Genomic DNA, 16,772 nt, shown 5'->3' on the forward strand with positions numbered 1-16,772 from the left:
GCGGCGCTAAGTAGGTTTATCTCAAAGTCTACAGACCGCTATTTTCCGTTTTTCAACCTTTTGAGGGGAGACAAAAAATTCGAGTGGACAGAAGAATGCGAGCTAGCTTTTCAAGAGCTCAAGAAGCACCTCGCGGAGCCTCCCATCTTGTCAAAACCTATCACAGGAGAAGTTTTGTACCTATATCTTGCTATGACCGAGCACGCCATTAGCGATGTGCTCGTCTGAGAAGAACAGAAGGTTCAAAAACTAGTATACTATGTCAGCAAATGGTTACTGGGGGCAGAATCAAGATACCCCTTAATGGAAAAGTTGGATTTCAACCTAATTCACTCATCTCGAAAGCTCCAACCTTACTTCCAGGCGCACCCCATCCATGTGCTGACCGATCAACCACTAAGACAAGTCTTATCCAGGCGAGAAACCTCGGGCCGATTACTGAAATGGGCCATTGAACTCGGACAATTCGAGATCACCTACCATCTGAGGACAACCATAAGAGAACAGTCCCTGGCAGACTTCATAGTGGAATGCACTGGAATGACTAACGATGAAGTTATAACCCCAACCCGCGAGTTGTGGAAACTTTATGTTGATGGGTCTTCCAATGAAAATGGGTCGGGGCAGGAATAATACTGATCACCCCAACAGGATGTCAATTTCACTCTGCTTTGAGATTTGACTTTGGAGCGTCAAATAATGAGGCTGAATACAAAGCTCTACTGGCAGGACTTTGAATAGCCAAGGAACTCAAGGCTAAGGCGATACATTGCTACAGTGACTCCCGGTTGGTGGTCAACCAAATCTTAGGGGAATACCAGGCTCATGGGACGAGAATGGCTACATATTTAGAAAAAGCAAAGACAGCACTCGAGCATTTCGAATTTTACACGATAGAACAGGTTCCCCGAGAGCAAAATTCAAATGTAGATGCCTTAGCTAGGCTCGCCACATCTACCGAGGTCAACGAGCTGAACATCGTGCTAATCGAACATCTATCAACACCCAGTATAAGCGAGCCTGAACAGGAAGATGTCTGCATGATTAACTCCAAGCCAACTTGGATGACATCGATAATTAAGTACCTTGAAACTGACATTCTCCCAGAAGAACGAACCAAGGCTCGAAAACTGATGTATCAGATTCCCGGATACACTATTGTGGATGGAAGGCTATATAGAAGAGGATACTCTATGCCATTACTCCGATGTGTGACTCCACCCGAGGCTAAGAAGGTCATAGAAGAGATTCATGAAGGATTCTGTGGAGACCACACCGGGGGGCATAGCCTATTCAATAAATCATATGCCAATGGTACTTCTGGCCTACCATCAAAACAGATTCGTTTGATTACATCAAGAAATGCGATAAGTGTCAACGGTTCGCCATAATCCCTCGAGCTCCATCTTCCAAGCTAACTATGATGACCTCCCCATGGCCATTTGCGGTCTGGGGAATCGACCTCATAGGCTTGTTACCAATTGACAAAGGCAGAGTCAAGTACACAGTAGTCGCAGTAGATTACTTTACAAAGTGGATCGAGACTGAGCCTCTGGCAACAATTACCTCGAAAAAAGTCTTGGACTTCGTGGTAAAGAACATCATCTGCTGATATGGGATGCCAAGGAAGATAGTGTCCGATAATGGAACTCAATTCGATAGCGACTTGTTTACAAACTTTTGCGAGAAAAATGGGATAATAAAAAATTTCTCCTTCGTGGCCCATCCCCAAGCAAATGGCCAAGTCGAGGCTGTAAATAAAACCCTGAAGAGTTCTCTGAAGAAAAAGTTGGAAGAAGCTAAAGGGAAATGGCTCGAAAAGTTGCCCCAAGTTTTGTGGGCATATCGAACCACGGCCCGTACTTCAACGGGACATACCCGTTTTTCTCTGGCATATGGATGCGAGGCTATGCTGCCAATCGAGGTCGAAATACCCACCATTCGAACCCATGCTTATGATCAAGCCTCGAACCAATCCCAGCTCAATGTAAGTCTGGACCTGATTGAAGAAAGAATGGAGGAGGCTCAACTAAAAAATGTTGTATACCAGGAGTGAGCTACCCGGTATTTCAATAAGAGGGTTCGACATAGAACATTCGGTGTGGGCGATTTGGTGCTGAGGCATGTGTTCTTGGCTACACGGGACCCAGCTGCTGGCGTGCTCGGGCCTAATTGGGAAGGACCATATCACTTCGAATTGATTATCTGATCTGGCGTCTACAAATTGGCAAGATTGAACGGGGATTTGGTACCACGAGCATGGAATGGCGAACATCTGCGACCTTACTATCAATAGTATAGGAACAATGACACTTGTAACGATGCTTGTTTATCTTTGCTATGTTTTTGTTAATACATTGTTCAATTTCGAATAAACCTCGTTTTTGTTTCAATATGCTGTATTTTTTGCAAACTCTCTTGATTTAATAACCTATGGTCACACTCATAGGATATTAAGGGGGTATTAGTGGTATATATACCGTCAGCTTGAAAAAAATAAAATAGCATATACGAAAAAAATAAAAGTGTTTGGATATAACCAAATACGCGAGAAGCATAAAAATATTTGGATATAACCAAATACACGAGCTAAGATAGTTTGGACATAACCAAATTATTAAAAATAAAAGTGTTTGGATGTAACCAAATACGCGAGCTAAGATAGTTTGGACATAACCAAATTATTAAAAATAAAAGTGTTTGGATATAACCAGATGCGTGTGTTTGGATATAACCAGATGTGCGAGCTAAGAAAGTTTGGACATAACCAAATTATTAAAAATAAAAGTATTTGGATATAACTAAATGCGCGAGGTAAAGTAATTTGGATAAAACCAAATACGCGACCTAAGACATAACTAAAAGTGTATGGACTACGAACTAAAAACACGACTTGAATAAGTTTGGAACAAACCAGCTAAAACTAATCGACAGTAAGTTGGAACATAAATGAACCTACTTCAAGTTGAGTTGAGATCGAGGCTTGAATATCTTGCAAAAAGATAGTTTCGACCTCATAACCATGGGAAGCTATCCAAGGACGAGGAAAAGTAACTAAAAAAGCAAGATATAACTAAATCACCTACGTTACACGCCATATAAGTACTTTTGGGTGTGGGTGCATGGTAAAAGTAAGTTTCGACCTTGACAAACAACAAGATCGAATACGGATACATCGAGTAAACTATGCATGAATACATCAAAGCTCGAACTTAAAATCCACCACATGTTTGTATAAATAAACAGACATAAAAACTCTTTAATATAAATTGCTTGAGATATTTCATCTTAGGAAATGTAAAGCAATATTAAAGTAAAGTAAAAAATGGTATCATAAATATTGTGAACAAAAGAAAAAATAGCTCTTAAACGAGCTATAAATTGTCTTGGCCCCAGGGGCATATTAAAAAAGAAAATAAAAGCTATTACAAAAAGATTCAAAGGGACACAGCCCCAGGTCGAGACTTAGGAGGGAGGAGCATCCTCCTTAGCCTTCTCAGCATCCTCCTTGGCTCTCTCTGCCTTGTCCCGAGCAGCGTCCTCCACGTCGAGCCGAGCCTGCCACTTGGGCATGAGTTCTGCCTCGAAGGAGCCTAGGAAGCTAGTATCGAGATCGGCATTACTGGCCCAGATCCTATACATGGCCAAGTCGACCGCCCGATCCTTCTTCTCGTTAAACTCTGCAAGGAGACGAGCCTTTTTGCCCTCCATTATCTTGAAAGTGGTTGCCTTCTCCTCCTCAAGCTTGGCATTGATCCTCTCAAGCTCCGTGAGCTGGGCATTCACCTTCTCAAGCTCAGCTATCTTTGCCTTTATTTGTTTAGCTTCAGCCTCCATCTTTGCATTTGCGGCCTTGAGCTCGTCAGTAAGCTTGAGTTGGAGATCCTTCGACTCCTGGGCATAAAACATGCTTGAATGGACCTCATTGTTCAACTTATAATTAAGCTGAGCAGAGACAGCAAGAGCCTGACACACGAAGAAATCAAATTAGAACATACACTAAGTACAAGTACAACTAATAATAAGATGAGGGAAGTTACCGCAGCAGTGAGCTCGATACTCTTGTCATAAAGTGTATTGCAGTCCCGAGCATTGTTCAAAAACTGCCACTGAGGTGCGTCAAAGCCACCAAAGCTCTGGCCCACTCGGGACAGAATGTCCAAGCCAAGTGTAGCCCCATGGGGCCCGGCAGCATTGTCTATTACATACTCATCGACGTGAGTAGAAATCGACAACATGCATGTTGTGGAGACTGAGGGCTTTTTCGGGGGTGGGCCAAGTGTTGAGTGAACCATGATCGAAGGAGGTTGGAGCTCGGCCGTAGTGGATGCTTCGACCTGAGGAGTCAGATCCACAGCTGGGCTCGTAACAGTTGGAGCTGGTGGAGGAGGAGTCTTCTCAATCCTCTTAAGGACCTTGGCAGGTCGATCTGACTTTCGCGAGCCCCTTGGGCGCTTACTCCTCTGGGCCCCCTCGCCACTGGTGAGCATGGTGTCAAGGTTGGAGTCCATAGCACCTTCATAATTACACCACATTATAAGATATTCCAAGACAAAAAAGTTAGCATGATGCAGACAGACAAGGAATAAAAAGACAAGTAGAGAGAAACCTAACTGGAACTCTCCCCCATGCTCATACTCGACGACCACGTAATTCCCCCATCTTCAGAGGAGGCGGGGGAGTACCTTCCCTATACGTGGAAGTCAACCTCGAAAGGTCTCTATAATTATTTGTGTCATATTGAACGGCTATTCCATTCCATACCTCGTTCAAACTATACATAGTTTTATACTTCCCGAGCCAACTATCGAACCTATGAACCCTCTCATCTACCCAGGACCATACATAAAAATGGTCCCTATCATCCTTACACAAGACTAATCTGCCGGGCTTATGTTTAAGTAGTGAGGGAGACCATAAGTCTGAGCTAAGGATGACCGTACCTCGGTCGCTTGAGCTTGAGGCCTCATCATTGGCCTCGTTCCCCGATTGCGGACTCTTGTGACATCGAGCTGGGGATTGTGGCTTAGCACTTCGCCTCGGAGGAAGGCTGCCAGTTGGGAGAGGCACGAACTCCCACTTGGTATATTATTTGATGGACCAGTCGGACGTGGACTGATCCTTCTCCAGGAGGCTGCAGGCTCGAAGCATATCTTCATGAAGAAGATAGGAAAGGGAGCGCCTGCCGTAGGGAAGTTGGAGCAAAGCCTCCTTATGCTTTTTCATCTCCTTGGTGTGAGTGGGTCGACGGTAGTTGGTTGGAAAAATTAACATATTATGACTAGTGCGAGCCTAAACAAAAATTTGAGCCCAAAAGAAGAAATTTTTTATGTACTTACGGATTCGCCTGAACGAGTAGTGTCTGGAAGGAGCCAGACCATCCATCCAAAAGAAAGCCTTCTTGAAATCTGGGGGATGGTTGGGTAGATCCTCAAAGATTTTCTTCTCCTTGGGATAGCTCGAAAGGTAATAGAAGTCGTCTCCTCCCCGAGCTTGGGAGGGATTTCTTTTCAAACAAAAGAGATACAGGATCTCCTTTGGTGAAGGTCCTTCCCACTTTAGCTAGTTGTAAAGTGACCTCAGGGCAGACAAAACCCTATACAAATTTGTGTTGAGCTGGAAAGGGGCGAGCCCAACAAAGTCTAAAAAGTCCTTGAAAAAGGACTTCAAGGGCAATAGAGCCCCTGCCCTCATGTGTTCCTGGCTCCAGGATGCGTACTTCAACTTGTTGTCGGGGTTTCCATCTCCCGGGGCACGGCAACTTCGCTCATGGGAGATCAAAGCTTGACACCTCAGCGAGCCCGATAATCCAATGTTGTGGAGGGCCAAGATGTCGGAGATCTTACCTAATCAAGAAATCGAGCTCCAGTAGTGCTCGACCTCGAAGAACTCTCTCTTCGAGGTGGGAATGGAGGTTGACTTCGGGTAGAAGGGGGTTTGATGGTTCTCCCATCAGTGAAAATTGAAGGTCCCCCAGCTTGAAGGCGATTGTCACTCTAAGAGTGGGATCGATGGGAATTGGTCTGAGCTCGGGGTCTGGATCTGGGTATATGGCGACCCTAAGTCTCTTCCTTTTCCCCTCCCCGACCTCGTCGATTTGACGTCGAAAGTGATCTCCGGTGTCTTCTTGCTCGCGCCTTAGTTGGTGCTCCCGAATCAGACGCTGGTTCCGGGTGAAAGGTGACTCCGGGCTCGGAGCCTTCGGTGAGTAAGGAATTGCGAGCTTTGACCCCCACCGCTTTCCAAGTTCTACAACATCTAGCAAGAGAGCAAAATGGTGAGGATCAGGCGAACAAGAAGTTAAGAATGAAAATCAGGATGATCTAAGCTCGAATGATCGAGGCTGCCAGGCAAACTCGATCCAAAGGATGAGGCCAGTCTCTGAGCATGTATTCCACGGAGAGGAAGAAAGGTGGATTTATTTTTCAAGATCCCGATATTTCAGGGAAAAAAGTTGGCGTTTACTCAATAAGTAATATTTTTGGGGAACGTGCAATTTAAAAACCCTAATTTTGTACCCAATATCTTGGTGTACAAGATATGTCATCCAAAATTCAAAAATTCAGTAAAAGAACCATATTTGGGTCTTTTACACAGAATCTGGGTTTGGAACCTATGGTATTAGAACTTAAGACTAATATTTATCAGCTAAAATAGTCTAGTATACAAAACTAGTGAGTGAACCCACAGTGCAACAATGTAAACATGCATGAAAACAATGTATATGAAGCTATGAACAGAAACTTACACAATGTAATCGGCGAAAACAGAGAGGTTGATGACCGAATAAGCAGTTGCAAAGACGATCTCACGGAATCAAAGAGGCCAACATTGCTTTGTCTTCTTGGCTTGAAGAACATGCAAGAACTAGTAAAGAATTTTCTGGTTTTTTCTTCTCTCTGAAAGCTTGAACGTGAAAGTAAAAAGGGGAAGACGAATGGGAATATATTTATAGACCCCTGGGAGTGTAAAAAGTCGAATTAATCTGAGCCATTGGCCAGATTCCGTATCAGATCCGACGGCCAGGGACCTATGAAATGAAATTACCATAAAGATTGGCAGGCGAACGAACGTGGGCAGGGTTCCAAGGCACTCAAGTGCTTAGATTGGTCAATGCCCGGTTGACGCGTGTCTACACTCGAGTGTTTTTTATGGTACAGTTTCCAAGAGGAGCAGTTCAAAAGTTTCCTTCTCATAGGATTCGAACTGATACTTTTGAGGGGGCAAAATGTTACACTCAGATTTCGAGACAAGAGGTTATGGCCCCGAAAACTGGGCTCGTCAGGTGTGAGCTCGAAATGTATGGAAACATCTTTTGGTCCAGTTGTCAAATCTCTGAAGTAAAACTACGACCTCAAAGATGTGTAACCTCGGGATATTTTCTGAGTTCGAATGGCACGACACTGGGATACATCTGTTATCATTTGCCTTCAGATAAAACAGATCGAGCTTTGGAAGTGCAAGCTCGGGTGTGATAGCTTTGACAGTATCTATCTACTTCGAGCATGTCCTGAAGTTGGGTGACAAGTTTGTAATAGTTCCATAAGTCTTAACAGTCACAACGCCGATTGCTGATCTCGAAGACCTGATGAGTCACCTGGGATAGCCCATTACGTGTGAACATATTTATTGTTGTGTAATCCCAGTATTTAAGGGATAATATTTAGTCTGTTATCTAATCCCGATTCTTATGGGACGTTTCCATGTATATAGGAGATATTGCAGTTAATGTCATTATTTGAATTGATATATAGAATATCTTCCCGAAATATGTGGGAATGAACTTTGTAACCCTCCCTATAAATAGAGGAGGAATGGGCACTAGTAAAGGATGGATTTCTGATTTTCTCGAGAGAAAGTTCTGGGTAATTCATCTCTAAAGAATTTCCAAAAAACTCTAAAGTCTTAATAACATAGACTCCTGGACTAGGCAGAATTAACTACTGAACCACGTAAAAATGTTCTTGTTTTTCTTCATTATTCATTCGCTTCATAGTTTACATTGTTTAATTGCTCTACGATTTAAGTTGACGAAAAACGGCGTCAACATAAATAAATATAGTAATTAAACTAATGTGTAACCAAATTTATACTAATTAGTTACATGTAACTATATTTTTTAAATTAATTAATAAAAAAATAGAAAGAATTGAAAAAATTACTATTATTATGTTAATCAATAAAATGAATAAAAAATTAGATTAAAGGAGAAAATAAAAATGACACTTTAAAGAGATTTTAGAATGTCACATAAACGCTTTGAAGCTCTCCTTTATATAGATATATAATTTTGAATTTGAAAAATAAAACAATAAAAAGATTATCATGAATTGGAAAATCTTCAAGATAAATGTGAATTTATATATGGTTGATTTATTATAACAATTATTATCAAATTAGTTATTAATAAATATTAAAATAAAAGTTACAGAAGATGTATTGCCGTTATTGATAATTTTAGATATTTTATTTTTTTAATTATTTAATAAATAATCACTATATCTATTAGTTTCAAATGCTAAAATTTATATATGTATAACTATATAAATATAGTAATTTAAACTAATGTGTAACTAAATTTAAACTAATTAGTTACATGTAATTACATTTTTTAAAAAATTAATTAATAAAATGAATTAAAAAAATTACTATTATTATGTGTGTTGACTGTGAATTTAGCCAACGACGTGAGAACGTCAACTACGACAACCTTCAAGAGAATTATAAACGACAACAGACAGTTTTTTATGAACTAAAGTAAATAACACGAGGTTTTTATAGTGGTTCAGCCCCGATGATCGGTAATAGCCTAATCCACTTAGAGATTTTATTACTGTATTTGCACTCAAGATCAGATGAACCGTGTCAACTGAGTTTCTTCAGTGTGAGATATTCTAGAACGCAAAAATGGGTTTATCTCAAGAACAACACACTTTCTCTCTCTAGAATACAGATTCACTCTTGATTTTGCCAAAAAGTCCTTTTACGATCGTCCCAAGTCCCTATTTATAGACCTGGGTTCTCAACTGATATCCCCTTTTAATAGGGATATTCTATTATTTACCTAATATTTATATTACAAAATAAACATTCAAAATATAACTGATCCCTAATTTCGAGTGAGGATTGAGTGATTCCCGGATGCTTGGACCGATTCTCACTGAAGTAGTTTTGGGCAGTTTGACGTAGCTTCTCATGCATGTTGGCTATTCTTCAAGCTTTACGTAGGTCAAAGGTGGCATACGCATGGCTATCCTTGGACCAAAGGCCAACTACACTCGAGTTATACTCCTCCATTGTGTCCGATCGGACACAATGGTTGTCTTCTTTGGCTTAAGGTGGTTCAAACCACCTTATTTGACTCCTTCAATCAAGGTCCAAAATGACCTTACACTTTGCTCCTCGGACCAACATGGTCCGAGCCATCTTCTTCCTAGCATATCTTCGGACCAACATGGTCCGAGCGCTCTTGCAGGTGTCTTGCGCGATCGGGGGAGGTCATGTGCGATCGGGGGAGGTCTTACGCGATCGGGCATAATGCCCCTTGGACCTAAATGGTCCAAGCCTCCTTTGCTTAACCAAGGTCCGATCGGACCTTGGTCCTCTCTCTTCGGACCTAGGTGGTCTGAGCCACCACCTTTCCTTGATCAAAATGGTCCAAGGTACTCATAAGTACCACGTCCGATCGGGCACACATCCTTCTCCTTGGGCCAACAAGGTTCGAACCTCTTCGCTCAACCAAATGCTCGATCGGGCATTAGACTTTTCTCCTCGGACCAAGGTGGTCCGAGCCACCATCTACTTCTCCTTGACTTGAATGGTCCAAGGTACCTCCTATGTGTATGTTCGATCGGTCATAGTCACCCCTTTGGACCAAAATGGTCCAAAGTATCCACACGCATCATGTCCGATCGGACACCACCATTTCTACTCACCTCATTCAAGCCCAAGTTCACTTCTTCCATATCATACCCGATCGGCCACTATGTGGCTTTCCCCTTGAGTAAAACTTGAGCCTTATTCTTTTTGAACTTATTCGAACCAAGCTTAACAAGAGGTCTCCTAAGCTTAGGTCCGGTCGGACCTACTGCTTTTATATCTTGAACCAAAATTCATACCTCCCTTTCACTTTCTTGGTCTTGGCACCAATTTAATTATATGGGTCTTTAAACTGAGGTCTGAGCCAAGCAACCCCCAGTCTAAATACTCTCTTCGATTGGGCGTATTTGGCTTGACCCTCTGTCCCATTCCTTAACTAATGTATTAGGCTATTACTAAGCCAGATCTCCCTACTAACTCATGCCACGTGTCCATTTCACCGCCACGTCATTCTTTCCAAATTTTTGGGATAACATTTGCCCCCCAAGTTTATTATATGATTTATTCACGTAATAAACTTTTCCTTCAGCTGACGCCATTATGAAAAATAATAACTGTTCATCTTCATGCAGCAGACCCACGATCACTTGCAAAAATCCACCCAAGATCGTGGGGAGAAAAATTGTCCCTGAATATCAAAGGTCCAAAAGTAAATGAAAAACCCACTTTTTTCCCTTCAAATATCCCCACTTTACATTCTCTTCTTCACACATAAAAAAAAATATATTCTAAAAACCCTTCATCTTCTCCCTTGGCCGAAACCCTCTCAAGGACTCCCTCCTCTTGCCGACTTTACAATCTTCAAGGGGAGCTCCTCATCTTCAAGCATCCTCCAAGCAAAATCAAAGCTCTCCAACCTTGGGTAAGTCTTCTTCTCCATGCCTCTTAGATTGCTACATTTTCTTTTCTAAAAAAATGCCATGGCCGAATATGCTTGTCCCTTGGATGTTCTTGAAGTTCTTGAATATGTCTTGTTCAATGTGTTTGCTCATTGCCTTGATGAGGTTTGTGGCATGGGTAACCCGAATTTTCCCTTAAGCTTTTAGGAATTTCAAAACATTTTTGGTATTTTGACATAAACATGAATATGGGTTTTGAGGGTTTTGATGGTGTAATGGGTTTTTAAGAACATGAAGAAAACCTTTCATTTATATGTTTTGATCTTGTTTTTTGTTTATGTAAATGATGGAATGTGTTTAGACTAGGGATTTTTAGGGCTTTGCCCATTTGGTTTGGATTCGGGGTAGGCAAAGTATGCCATTTAGGGACCATTTTGTACATGGTTTTTGCCCAGAAATTCTGGGCATAAGCGTGTGGTCCGATCGGACCACACTTTGTCCTCATGGTGAACCCATGTTCGATCGGGGATGATGAACCATGGTTCAAGCTTGAGGCGTGTATCTCTTCTGAACGAGATGAGACAACCACCTCCGATCGGGCCTTGAAAAGTTTCAGATAAATGTGTGGTCCGATCGGACCACACGCTCCTTCCTTCGCTTTTAAGTGCCCAAGTCTTTATCAGTCAATTCCGAACCTCCCTAGACACCCATGCCCGATCGAACCTGACTTGTTGCTGCTGGTGGCTAGGAGTTTTGGAGGCACGAGGCACACCAGGCGGATTCTCAGACCCTGGGTGCACATCTTCTCCTCGGGCACGCTACGCCCGATCGGACGTCCTAGGGACTTCGCGTGAGGCTCGTGCGGTGGCGAGGCAGGACGTCTCCTGGCCAGAATGTGTCTGATCGGACCAGTTTTATTTTGTTCTGGGCGTGTGTGGATATATGGTTCCTCCCATCTGCTCTGAACACCCCTTTGGTAATGAGTATCCAACACATTTTGGCAGTCGATCGACTGCAATATGCTAAGTTATCCCCTAGAGTAAGCACACGGTCCGATCAGACCATTTTCAATTTTCCTTGGTTTATACACCTTTGTGGTCATGTCCACTTAGTGCCTCTAGGCATCCGATCGGAGGTATAAAACCATTCCTTTGAGCCTAAAATGTGGTCCGATCGGACCACACCTAACTCCTTAGACCTTGGCTTCTTTTCCTTCCAAATGTATAACCAACCTCTGTATGTTACTACACACATAAGGAACTTAGCCTTATAGGAAAATCCCAAAAATGCCTCCTTCTATAAGCTTTAATAAGTTCAATACTTTAAGTACTTTTAGGCACTTTTGAGCATTAAAATTATATTTTTCCATATGTGTTATATTTTTATAACTTGGACAAAATTTTCCAAGTATATAAATAATTCTTATTTTTGATGAATTTTTTCTGTATGGTTACTCACCTCCCCATTTTTTATTCATTTTTGTAGATGAATCGCTCTGACTATAGGGGAGGTGACAATCATACGAACTCCGAATCATCCGCCCCGCAAACAATCGAGACTCCCTTGAATAGCGATTCCTCACCAGGCTCGTCTACTGGTTACACTCCAGAGGACCGTCTTCGCCACTTCAAGCAGATCCTCCCTCGCTCAGCCTTATATCTTCTTCACGAGGAACAATTTCTTCGACAGGCTTCTCAGTCGACGATGAGGGTGAAGCAATCTAACAGGCTCCCTCAGGAACACGATCCGCAGGTTGCCCGCAGAGCAGTACAGAAGGTGGCAAAGCGCAATCAAACCTGCACTACCACAGCTTCAAGAAAGCCTTCTCTGAAATTTGCTACTGCGATCCAGGATTTGGCTGTTCAGAAGCCACGTGATGAGGGAGAAGAAGAACCCTCCTGGTTCGTTGCCGAAGCCTCAAAACTTAATCCCGCTCTGTTCCAGAAACACATTGAAGCTTTAGGCTTGAGTGGGGCAAACGTGACGTGTCCGGGCTCGCATCAAAGAGCCAATAGGCCCGGTGGAAGGTACTGTGCCTGGTCCAGGCACCATGTACAAGCTGGAGCAACACTCCCGCTGCACATCTATTTCCGGTCCGTAGCAGACTACTTCAACATCTCCCCATTTCAGATCACGCCGAATGGGATACAGGCACTCTCTGCGCTGTATATTCTTTATTTTCTGAATGGTTGGGACGAGCCCACCCCTCATGAGGTGCATTACCTGTTTGATCTTCGGACCAACCCTTCTCACAACAACTCAGGTTTCTTCCATTTCTATCACAGGCATAGGGGGGTTACATATCTCAATGGCATCTCCCATAAGTCAAACGCCGGGAAATATCATAAGGAATACTTCCTCACATTGGATATTGAGGCCAACAACTTGGCTTTTACGCGCTCGGGTCCGTTTGAGCGACCATTGCCTACTGAAGGGATGTTTAGGCGGGCCAAGAAATTGGCTAACATGAGTCTTAAAGAGAAGGATGTAAAAAAGTTGGTCATGCTGGACCTTCTTCAGATGGTGAGTCTGGTGCCATGTGAGCAGGATCTGGTGGTGGAAAGTACCACCGGGGAGAACGACACGCCTGGTCGGTCTACCGAGGGCACAGAGCAAATGACTGATCGGCATTCTCCTGGGCCTTCTCCGCTTTCCCGTAGACCTGGCGACTTAGTCATTAGAGAGCCTGATCCTCAGCGTAGATCTACTATTCCCGCTCAACCTGGGAAAGGAAAAGCTATCCAGGTTGAAGGGGAACTTAGCTCATCCTCGGACGACGAGGATGAGTTCCTTGATCAGATCTTCAACGCAGGTAACACATGCTTAGTGAAAATAGGCATATTTTTTATAATTGGTAATTAGAGAGTATCACAATTGTAGTATACACTTGCATATGTTTCATTATGTTTATTTCTCTAACAATCTTGTTTTTTCATCCTTGGCAGATTCAGACATGTTCAGAGATTGCGTTGCTTCAAAGAGGAAAACTGGTGATGGAAGTGGCTCTATGCCTCCACAGAAGATTCAGAAGGTAGTACCGCCAAGTCAAGGGAGGCAACCTGGGGGACCGACTACACTTCCGCCACTGACCCCCTCTTCCTTTCCTCCTTCTGCGAGCCTAACTCCTACTCACCAGGGTAGTTCGAGTGAGCTCTTTCGTGCTGTTAGCGACCTGGGCAAGGGGCTTCTTGAGGATATTGGCCGTGATGCATCGACGCTTCAAAGCCTAGACTCCTACCCTCGACTTAGTGTCGAAGTTGTCTTGAAGAGAGGACTCGCTCAATTGATGAAGGTAAGCATTTTTCCTCGAGATACTTTGTTATTAGTATTTTTACTTGTATTAACTTTTTGTCTTCCATGCAGTCACTTGTCACCATTGGTCATGCTCAGCTTCGAGCCGTGGATTACAAGGAGCTGATCAAGGTGCAGGACGATCAACTGGTGGAGGCCAGGTCCAAGCTGGAGCAAGCAGAGAGAACTATAGCTGAACGGGACGAGTCTCTCAAAAAGCAGGCTCAAAACAATGCTTCCTTGACAACTCAATTGGAGAAGCAATCCCTTGATATTAAAGAGTTAGTTCGAGACAATGAGAGGTTGATTAGCGAGAACGAAGAGCTGAAGCAAGAAAAAGAGCTTGACTTGATTCGCTTTGAGGAGGCCAGTTTTGACTGCTTCTATAAGGTCTGGAAGCTGAACAAGCCTCTTAATCTTGATTGTTTCCCCAAGGAGGCCCAAGCAGAGGATCTTGCCAGATGTGAAGCAAGAGCCGCTGAAGAAGCTGCCAACCCTCCTGCACTCGCCCCAACCTGCTCTGCTATATCATTTCGAGCGAGAGGAGCAGCTGATGCAGAGGAGGGAGTCGATCAACCCTCTAGAGGAGCTCGCCTGTGACTCCCTCTCATAGTTCATCACAGTCTATTTTACTTTGTATTTTGTTGCTCGAACTAGTGAGCTATTTTGACATTTAGCACTTTACTCTTTCCTTGCTGACAATTTCAAACTTCTAAGTTTTTATTGTTCATAGCAAAGTTTTTGGATGCCTTTAATTTCACATGAGAATTTAGTTTTTTAACTTAGAAATTTTTACCATTCCATAAGTTCACACCAAATATACTTCCTCATGCACTTATTGCTCTAACTTTTTATGAGCATAAATGTCTTGTTACACGAATATCAGTTTTTAACTTAGAATTTGAAAAATTCTAAGTTACTTAAGCTTTGTAAAACAAGTTAGCTTAACGGCTATTTTAGACTCCTAAACTTACAAGTCAGCCCAAAAACAAACATATTTGCTCGTGCTCTTATTGCCTGTGTTGAAATACATACCAGTATACCCTATGTGCCCCCCAAGTGATTGAGGGTGGATAAATCCTTGATCACTTACTACTTGATCGGATTTGTTCGAGTAGGTACTACTCGTGAAACACATGAAATATACGAAAATATATCAGTAGTTGACCACTACATAAATATTATCTAAACGTTGGTCCTCCATATTATGATACCGACCAGTTGAACACTGTCCAGTACATTAGTTTTTAAAAGACCTGTTTTGTTTAAATTATTATGACAGTTGAACACTGCCCAACAAAAATAATCAACACATATGCAAAGTTTGTAGCAAGGTACGACCACAATGCGTGTGGTCTCTTTTATTACTCGTAATAATAAATGACAAAACGTATCTAACAACGAGTTCCAAACAAAATAACATTGTTCAAAATAATGCGACTGGGTAGCAAATAACCAGTTCACAAACAAAAAACTTAAATAACAAGTTAAGCACTTGATACAAAGCTACTACTCTGCAAGTAGTATTTATTGATAATATTTTCTCAAGTGCTCGCCATTCCAGTAGTTTCTGATCAGCTCCCCATTCAATCGAGCAAGCTTGTAAGTGCCGGGCGGTAAGACCTGTTCAATTTGATATGGTCCTTCACAGTTCGGTCCTAGCACACCAGCTGCTGGGTCTCTAACAAACACCTTCCTTAGGACTAAATCTCCGACCTGGAACTTTCGATCTCGCACTCTGGAATTGAAGTAGCGTGCCACTTTTTGCTGATGAGCTGCTACTCTGAGGCTTGCCTCCTCTCTTCTCTCTTCGAGGAAGTCCAATGATTCTGCCAACAACTGATGGTTCTCCTCTTGGTTGTAAACGGTCCTTCTATGAGAGGGTGGATCTATCTCCACAGGTAACATGGCTTCATACCCATACGCTAAAGAGAATGGGGTATGGCCAGTTGCCGTCCGAGCGGTAGTCCTATACGACCAAAGGACTTCTGGTAACTCATCTGCCCAAGCACCCTTAGCTTGTTCCAGGCGCTTCTTCAAAGTGTCCTTCAATGTTTTGTTCACTGCTTCAACCTGCCCATTGGCCTGAGGATGGGCCACCGAGGAGAAACTTTTGGTGATGCCATGCCGAGTGCAAAAATCGGTAAATATGTCGCTGTCAAACTGGGTGCCATTGTCAGACACTATCTTTTTAGGTAGACCATAGCGACATATTATATTTTTAACAACAAAGTCCAACACTTTCTTCGATGTAATCGTGGCTAATGGTTCGGCCTCAGTCCATTTAGTAAAATAATCTACTGCGACCACAGCGAATTGCACTCCTCCCTTTCCTTTGGGTAACTTCCCGATCAAATCAATGCCCCATACTGCAAAAGGCCACGGACTTTGCATTTGCCTCAAAAGATTTGGTGGTGCTCTGGGTACCTTAGAGAATCTTTGGCATTTGTCACATCTTTTCACATATTCCATAGAGTCTTCGTTCATAGTAGGCCAGAAAAATCCTTGCCTCAAGATCTTTTTAGATAGACTCTGCCCCCCAGCATGATCTCCACAAAACCCCTCATGCACTTCAGCTAATAAGCTCTTTGACTGGTCGGGGGTTATGCACCTGAGAAGAGGTAAGGAGTATCCTCTCCTATATAACACTCCATCCACTATGGTGTACCTAGCAGCTTGCCTCATAACTTTCCTTGCTTCATTACGACCATCTGGGAGCGTCCCATGTTCAAGGTAGGCAATGATGGGAGTCATCCAGGTGTC

The sequence above is a fragment of the Humulus lupulus genome, chromosome 5, assembly GCF_963169125.1.
Source record: "Humulus lupulus chromosome 5, drHumLupu1.1, whole genome shotgun sequence".
NCBI lineage: Eukaryota > Viridiplantae > Streptophyta > Magnoliopsida > Rosales > Cannabaceae > Humulus > Humulus lupulus.